We start from the raw sequence: 9624 nt of genomic DNA, 5'->3' as shown, positions 1-9624 counted from the left end.
TCATAAAGTAAGAAGCTCCCCCTAGAGATAGGTTAGGCATAGGTCCACACAAATCACTATGAACAAGTGCCAACTGTGTATCTCTTCTACTGCTTCTATGCTTATGTGGCTGCTGTGTTTGCTTACCATACAGACAATGTTCACAGAATTCAAAATCATTAAATGAAAAGCCAGGAAAATAACCAGAACGAGACAAGATTTCCATTCCCTTCTTGGACATATGTCCTAACCGGCTATGCCACAAAGAAACGTTCGGCTGCTCGGTTACATTGATTACATTTTTAGAGACATTTGATACATAAATCATGTAAAGTCCTCCAGACTTTACTCCATGTGCTACTGTCATAGAACCCTTGGATATCTTCCACATGTTCTGTCCAAAAGTGGTGACGTAGCCAGCATCATCAAGTAAACCTGTGCTGATCAAGCTCTTTGTAATTGCGGGAACATGTCTCACATTCTTCAGCGTGAAAGAAGAGCCATTCTGAAACTTCAATTGAACATCTCCAACACCTAAGATCTCACATGTCTGCCCATTGCCTAGCCGAACATGATCTTTAGTGGTCACATAAGAGGTAAACCACTCCTTGTTTGGAGACACATGAAGTGATGCCCCTGAGTCTATAATCCAGTCACTCAGTGCATTTCCATCAGATGCTGTAAGAAGAGCTGAGTCCATTGTATTCTTCAAGAAGTAGATGTCTCCTGACACTAGACTGTCATCCTCTGCAATAGTGTTTGTCACATTTATTTCTTGAATCTTTACTGAGGACTTGTTCTTCTCACCATGGTCTTCAGCTTTCTCTTTGCCTTTTTCTGCTTTCCATTCTCTGCAGTCTCTTTTCATGTGACCCTTCTTGCCACAATGGTAGCATTCTATGTCACTCTTGCCTTTAGCACTGCGGGACTTGCTACGAGACTGATTCCTCTTTCCACCTTTGTACTTTTCTTTGGTCCTTCCCCTGACAACTAAGGCTGTTCCTTTGCCTTTGTCCATTGCCTTTCTATTGGTTTCTTCAGTAAGTAGACTTCCTTCTACACCTGCTATGTTCAAACCATCTGGAGGTGCAGAATTACTCAAAGCTGTGCGAAAAGTGTCCCAACTTTCCGGCAATGTGATCAACAGGAACATAGCTCTAACAGGTTCATCAAACTTGACACCTTGAGCTGACAATTGACTATAGATTGTGTTGAATTCATTCAGATGATTGGACATAGGTGTCCCTTCTTTCATCTTCAAGTCAACAAGCTTCTTAAGCCAGTATACCTGTGAAGCTGCACTCTGCTTCTCATAAAGATCACTCAGCTTTAATCATGCTTGATAAGCCGACATCTCGTCTGCTACATTGAAGTAAACGCTTTCTGCCAAAGTCAACATAATGGTAGAAAGTGCCAATTCATCCATTTCGCTCCATTCATCTTCGTCCATATCTTCTGGTTTTATCCCCTTGAGCTTTATAGGTTTTATCTGCTTCTTTTGTACCAACACGTGCCAAATCTGCTTCTTCCACAATGGGAAATTGGTTCCATCCAGCTTCTTGATATTGTAAAGAGCAGTGTCCTGTGATCTAGCCATAGCTACGCTTCACAGTGGTTTACTTTCCTGGGAAAAATTCGGCAAAGTTTCCCCTGTAAACTGACCTCTGAACCAATATCAACCTGTCAAATGAACCAAGAAAGCTTCAGATTCTGCATAAATTTCGGCAGAGTCTCCTTTGTAAAATGGCTCTGGTGTACTCAAAAAACAGACCAAAAAACAGCTCAAAAAACACTGTCTCTCTGACACTGTAAGCTGTGGGTAAACCTGTCCTGCACCTGTACTGTCTCTGACTGTTCTGTCACTGTCCTGTAAGCATAGACTGCGACAATGCCTCAACGGCAGTAAAGCAAAGATGCAATCCCAACTATCTAACTCACAGTCAATACATCCTAGCTGTCTATCTAAGGGTGCTCGAGGGATCGCTCCAAGACATGTATCACCGAAAGGATCTCAACATTCGAGAATCCCCCAGCTCAATAAAACCTCACTCGACCCTCAACAAAGGCTGCAGTAAATCTGATAGTACATAGACTTCCCACAAAGTCATACATCCACAAATTTCCCACTGTATGCTGTAACCACTACGGCGGTTGTTTGCTGCATGACTCACAGCCAGCAAACCCTCAACAGACATACATCATCTCTGACAATACATCCCATGTGGAATTACCTGCAATGTCAAGATGAAATCCGGAATATCAAGCAGCAAACACAAGCTACCTGATGAACTAGTGGATGTCGCCTACAGTCTGTGTGTAGATGCGCCCGTGTCGTATGTGACACACCTCCAAGAACTGTGAGCCGTCCTTCGATGTGTAGACAGCCACAAATCAACACTCTGGGAGTGTCGATATCCTCAGCACCTGCAGTCGTAGGCCAAAAACTCCAAATTTGCAGAGTCGGATCTGCACCCGCTGAGACCACGTAGTCGAAAATGGCTTGCGCAGAACTTTGTCGAAGCCGAACGGTGACCGAGATGACCTCAGAATGAAATTCTGAGAACACCGAGCCCTACGTATCTAGCGGCTTGCCCACTTACCTGGCGACCACATTGGGCTTTATACCCCAATACATGCCATAGTCTACACTTTAAAATGTAGAAATCTTGAGTCTCTATGTGCTCTACATAAATATTGTTTTTGATATTGTCATATTTTTGGACATAAGAAATATCACCAACTCTCAATCGTACGTGTGAAGCTACTTTAAGCGTGTGTTGAAAGCTTTTGCCTAAGTCACACGCTAGTTTAAGTGTGCGTAGTGAAAGCTTTTGCCTAAGTCGCTACATAAAGGTTTCCATTAGAAATTGCAAAGAGTTGAACGTTGTTTTTTCACATGTTTATTTTCAAATTACATAAAAGTTCTAACATAGGGGCCACACCTAAGGTGAAGCCGTAAAGTAAGGTACTCTCTAAAATTTATGTGCTATAGAAAAATATATTGTTTGAAGAAAGACTCTTTAGTGATGTGCTTTTTTGTTCTCTCTCTCTCTCTCTCTCTCCCTCTCCCGTGTGTGTAAATTCGCCTCCCTCTCTTAGACTCCTTCTACTGACTCTTTATGTCTCTATCTCGCGTTGAAGGTGAAGTGGGACAAACCGACCGATAGAAATTTTTGAAAACTATGTATGTATCATATAATGGCCGGTTTGGAGGGCCTCTGGCCTTGCAGCTTTCCATCCCTCTCTCTCTCTCTCTCTCTCTCTCTCTCTCTCTCTCTCTCTCTCTCTCTCTCACACACAATCAAAAGGCGAAGTGGGACAAACCATCTCGTACTTAGAATATGGTAATTTGGTATCCACTTCGTACAAGTTCATACACCGATAAGCTATTGGTTAAGAAGCTCTAAATCCAAATATTAGCATTTATGTTTGCATTTGAGGAATTTTTATATTATAAAAGGGGAAGGGATGAATGAACATGAAATTATGCAGAAAGACATTTTTTGTGAGCAATGACAAATCCAAGCCTTATAAATACCATGTTACTTACATGAGTTTTTAGAAGTTTTTTTTTTTTGCACCTTATAATACCATGTGTGTCATGGTAAGGGTGAACGAAACCTGTCGAAGGCCGGTCGTGTGAGCTAGTACATTGTATACTTGTGTGTGTATGTATTTTTTATACACACATTCAAAGGGAAAGAGTACGTGTCTTTATCACTATGTTTTCGCTAGTGACATGCCCGGCTTTTCTTGAGTGTAAATATTTGTCATACACACATACAAAGAGAAAGAGTGTGTGTCTTTATCAAAATCTTTATTGCTAGTGACATAATCTACTTCACATAAGTTTTTCCCACACTCTCACAAATTGCCCAAGCCATGGTGATAGCTTGCTGTGCTTGGTGGCATCCCTTGCCGTTTGGTTTACTCTCTTTTTGTAAATGTATTCTCTCTCTGGTTGGGTGGCTCCTAGTTCAACCAAGCAATCTCTCTCAAGGTGGCTTTGTTGTCAACCATCTTCTTTTGCTATATTGTTCCGGATGTTGTATGGATGTGTGATGCCCTGGCTCTGTTTGAGCAAAGCTCTTTTATGTAATTATTTTTTATGTGAATATACCTGTAATTCACATTTGTGAACAAAAAATAATATTAAAATCCCTCACACTCATGCAATTGTGAAGAAAAAGGTCAAGTTTCTTTTTGAGTCAAGCTTTCTCAATACTATGTTTGTGTGTGTGCGTGCGCACACGTGTGTGTGTGTGTGTGTGTGTGTGTGTGAGAGAGAGAGAGAGAGAGAGAGGACAATTACATACACAAACGGGCATCTCATCTAGAGTTATGCACATAAGGACAATAACTCTTTTAAAAGTTTGTAGCGATGAAAACATACATGAGTACAAATAGGTAGCTAGCTACTTTGGTAGCTAGATATATAGGTTATAGATCAATAAATAGATGAAGAGAATGATTGGGCCAAACCGATGGATTTGTTTGCATAATGCAAAAAATTGTGAATCTTGTAATTCAGAAGGGAAAGACGTCACCATCATCCCTTATGCACGATCCCCATATATGGCCATCGTTGCCTCTGCGCAATCAAAACGCCTTCAAGTGCCATCTCCCTCTCTTCTCACCAGCTACATAATCTCTCTCCCTCTCTGCATCTTCATCCTAACGCATCATCTCCCTGGCTACCTCCACAATTTCCCAAATTCACACAATGAAAGTCGACACACTACCTAAGCCATGCAAGATTGACTTGGTTTCAATTTCTTGCCTCTTTTGTTGTAGACGACTTGTTCAACCCTCCATTGAATGTATGAGCCCATTGTTGTTGGACTTTTCCATTCTACCACCATGCTCTCTCTTCCTTTGCACAACGCCAGTCCCACCATCGCCTTGCCTCTCCCTTCATGTTTCTCGCTTATCGGGTGTCACCAAATAATGGAAAATGGGATTAGATGATATCGTTTGCAAAAGAATATTATCCCACTAACTAATTATCTAATGCAACTAGTTTCAAAAATCATACCGATCAACATGCTTCAAGTTCAATCTCTACATTTCACTTAGGATTTGGTAGAGGATGAAGTAGAAACGGATGATGAATGGCTAGATGGACTTAACATGAGGATAACCGTAACCCTAAAATATGGATTTAAAGTCAAGACAGTAGCAAATATAGATGCCAAGATTCTCTCTCTCTCTCTCTCTCTCTCTCTCTCTCTCTCTCTCTCTCACACACACACACACACACACACACACACACAAAGGAAGCATGTGAGCTAAATGTTGCAATATGCTACATCAAGGAAGTGTAGAAGGGCTTTTGGTGCAAATAGGAGTTCCGACAAGGGTTGCGATTGTTGTGCAAATATATATGCTTCAACAGTTGGTTTTACCATTAGTCACGATACGGATATCAATAAAGTTAGGATGTGACCAGCTGATGCTTCGGAGAGCTTTTTAAAAAAAAGAAGCAATGTGACTATCTTTTTTTTTTTATAGCAAAACTCACAATTGTGAGTGAATTATATTGAATAGCCCAAAAAATTACAAGGTCTTGTCATGCTCTTGTTGAGCCATGACATCATCCAGGGACTATAATTACATCAGCTATCAGGGAAGCCACCCCCACCAACCCACCGCCTCCTCCTCAATACATAGGGTCCATAAAGTTGTCCTTTTGAGATCTTTTATTTACCAATGACCAAGATTTTCCCCCGTCCTAGGCATTCCATCTGTTGACAACAAGGCACAAGTAGTCCTAGACCAATCCTCCGAGTGTTGCTTTCACCCGAGCGTCCATATTAGCACTTTGCTTTCTTGAGTAATTTACGTGAAGCTTGCCACCTCAGAACCTCCTTCAGAGAGAGAGAGAGAGAGGTGCTTCAGGTGATTCTTGTGCATGCTGCCATCTTTTGGGGACCATGGCAAACTGAAGCGGGAGGGATTGGAATTTACTGTAGGGGCACGGTTTTCAACACTTTTTTTCAATGTTGGGGTTACCCTATGCAAGACCATCACCTTAGTGGTGGGTTAGTTACAACATGCGAAAGATCAACTCTAGCGTTTCCATTTTTAGAGAAAACAAGTGAGCTCAAAAGCCTCGCATAAGGAATATTGAGAGGAATCTCCTCAACAATTGAATAAAATAGAAGTTGAGCCATTAAGTAAATTGGAAAATAATCTAGTTAGGCTGGGGGCTAGTTTTAAAAAGCCCCTTTCAAACAAATACTGGTACATACTGATTCTGGTAAGACTTAAAATAAAATGTATTAGCTAGAAGATGCTGCAAAGATTCCCTCCGGCCTCATTTCCTTGCCCTCACCTTCTCCTGCCCTCGGGCCTCGTTGCCTCAGCCTTGCATCCCTGCTGCCTCCGATCCATCCCCAAAACCTCGACTTCTCCCATCATTTTCCCTCACCAAATCGAACTCGATACATTCTGTGTCATCTTGCCCTCACTCTTTTGTGCGGTTCACTTCACATGGCTATGGAGAGAGAGAGAGAGAGAGAGAGAGAGAGAGAGAGAGACTCCTTCCCTGCTCTTTGCACCATGTCTATGTCTTGCGAAGCACATAGGAGTTCAAGGTGAAAGCATAGGCGGTTGCATTTGAGAAAGGCCTTCACTTTCGACCGGCATATGGACTGCAGCCAATGAGAGAGAGAGAGAGAGAGAGAGAGAGAAAGAGAGAGCGCTCCATGCAAAAAAAGCAAATGTCGCCATGCAAAAGGGGAGAGAGAGAGAGAGAGAGAGAGAGAGAGAGAGAGAGAGTATCTACGTAAATTCCATGTATGAACGATTTTCCCAAAATCCTTGGGACATGCTTGAGACACTTTGTCTACAACCATATCTAAGAGCTTCAATGTGACCACAACATACTGAGGTCTGAGGTCTATGCTTACTAGCCATAAGTGAGGCTTAGTACATACTTAATGCCTTATTTCGTGCAACAAAGTGTTACCATATACATGTGGTAGTGATGTGTGTGAACACACTAGGACCGCCGGGGCATTTTTCCCCTCTTTAGGAGGTTTTTTCCCCCGAGCATTGTATATACGCCCATCACTCTAGGGCTATCTATCTTTACATTGCACACTAACACGCTCTCTATTGTGTGCCTCAAGCTTCATTTGTCTTCTCCAAGCTGTGTGCGTTTCTCTGCAACCCTAATTCCAACAATTGGTATCATAGCAGGTTACGTCCTCCCGGGCTTAGTCGCCGCTGCTCCGGCACACGCCTACTCACTTTCTCCGATTACAGTGAGGTTTGGCAAGCGTTTGCAGGTCGACAAAAATTTTGGGAAAACTCATAGAGCTCAGTCTGCTCAGATTTTTTATCCGGAGTCTTTTCGGCCTCCGTTTCCACTACAGGTAGGTCTGCACAGGCTATTTCGTCATTTTGTGCAGAATTTCTGTCAATGTCATTTTCTGCATAACAGGTGCCTTACATTCTTCTATGGTTTGTGCTATCTAGCACGTGTTCCCCGCTTCGTTTCTCCTCTTTTCGGGCAGTTTTCATATCAGGTGCAGCATTTACCATGGCTGACAACAACACAGATGTGTTCCAGATGTTTGCTGCTGACGACAAGTTGGATGGGGACAATTACCCTATGTGGGCTTACATGATGCAACATGTTCTTGTGTCAAAGGGCGTCTGGAATATTGTGCAGGGCATTGATGTACGTCATGGTTCTTAGGATGCAGGCGATGTTGAGGATGCTGCAGGTCTTGCTGCAAGGATTGTTGCTATTAGAATTGTTTTGCCTACGGTAGAACAATCTCGTTGGGATGTAAAGGATGCGTAGGCTCATGCATTGATTGCGTTGTCTGTGAAGCGCACCATTGTTCCTCGCATCCGTTCAGCAAAATCTGCAAAACATGCTTGGGATATTTTGGCTGGTCTTTATGCAAGTCGCAATGAGGCTAAAATTGCTTTGTTGCGTAAAGAGCTGGAGTTGAAGATTATGCATGAGGAAGATGATATGGACACTTTATGCAAGTCGCAATGAGGCTAAAATTGCTTTGTTGCGTAAAGAGCTGGAGTTGAAGATTATGCATGAGGAAGATGATATGGACACTTTTCTAGCTAGTGTCAAGGATATCAATGAGCAACTTATTTCTGCAGGTGAAGTTATTTCAGACAGTTCCCTTGTGCAGACTGTTCTTGATGTCTTACCAGATTCTTACCAGACTTTTGCTAGTACTTGGAGACTTATGACCCAAGGAAATCCTGAAGTTGTCAAGTTTGATGCATTATGCTAATCATTTGCTAATCACTGGACCAAATGAGAGACATATTGTTGAATTTAAGGCTGATTTTCATGCTACCTTCAAGATGAAAGATTTGGGGCTGTTGCATCATTACTTGGGTATACAGTTTAAGCAGTGTGATGGTGGTATTGCCTTGTGTCAGAAAAGTTACATAGAGACGTTGCTATGTAAGTTTGGACTTGAGGATTGCAAACCTATTGCCACTCCCATGGAAACAGGTTTGAAGTCGAGTCTACATGATGCTGGCGATCCTGCTGATGTCACTCTTTATCAAATTGCTGTTGGCTGCCTCATTTATGTATGCAACACGAGGCCGGATATTCAGTTTGCAGTCTCACAGGTCAGCAGATTTATGCATAGCCCAGGGTCTAAGCATTGGTAGGCTCTCAAGAGGATTTTCCGCTACCTTAGTGGCACTTTACATCTTGGCTTGTTTTATCCCAAGGGGTGATCATTGCCGCCAGACTTACATGCTTTTTCGGACTCAGATTGGGCTGGTTGTTTTGACACGCGAGTGTCCACAAGTGGTTTTTGTTTCATGCTTGGCAGTTCATGTATATCATGGTTGAGCAAGAGCAACCTACTGTGGCCACTTCGAGTTGTGAGGCTGAGTACAGGGCAGTCTTCACAGCTACGGTTGAGTGTGTATGGCTCAGACGCCTTATGGATGATTTGGGTGTTGGACAGGACACCGCCAACACTATCTACACTGATAGTCAGAGCGCATTGGCAGTTTGCGAGGAACCCAAGTTTTCATGCTCGCACAAAGCACATTGAGGTACATTACCACTATGTCAGGGAGAGGCTCTTAGCAGGAGAGATCAGCTTGGCTTATGTGCCAACATAGGACAACCTTGCAGATCTTTTCACAAAGGCATTGTCTCGTGAGAAGCTTGAAGCTTTCCGCAAAGCTTTGGGATTACTCCCCTTTGTGGACTGATCATGTCCTCAGGGCATGGCACTTCCCCTTACTCATGTGCCAGCTCTCGTTCACCGCATCACTCCAGGGGGATTTGTTACCATATACATGGGGTAGTGATGTGTGTGAACACACTAGGACCACCGAGGCATTTTTTCCCTCTTTAGGAGGTTTTCCCCCCCGAGCATTGTATATACGCCCATCACTCTAGGGCTATCTATCTTTCCATCGCACACTAAGTAACACACTCTCTATTGTGTGCCTCGAGCTTCCTTCGTCTTCTCCAAGCTATGTGCGTTTTTTTGCAACCATAATTCCAACACAAAGACCATTTAGAGAGGAATTTAACGTTCTTAGTTAACTATGGAGGCAACACTGAGAGAGCTTCCATGTGAGCGCCTAACATGCTTGTGAATTAGAGTCCAAATTTCAAAAGCAAGGAGGAGA

This window comes from Adiantum capillus-veneris, chromosome 19, assembly GCF_014529385.1.
Source record: "Adiantum capillus-veneris isolate H3 chromosome 19, ASM1452938v2, whole genome shotgun sequence".
NCBI lineage: Eukaryota > Viridiplantae > Streptophyta > Polypodiopsida > Polypodiales > Pteridaceae > Adiantum > Adiantum capillus-veneris.
This window is presented reverse-complemented; position numbering follows the sequence as displayed.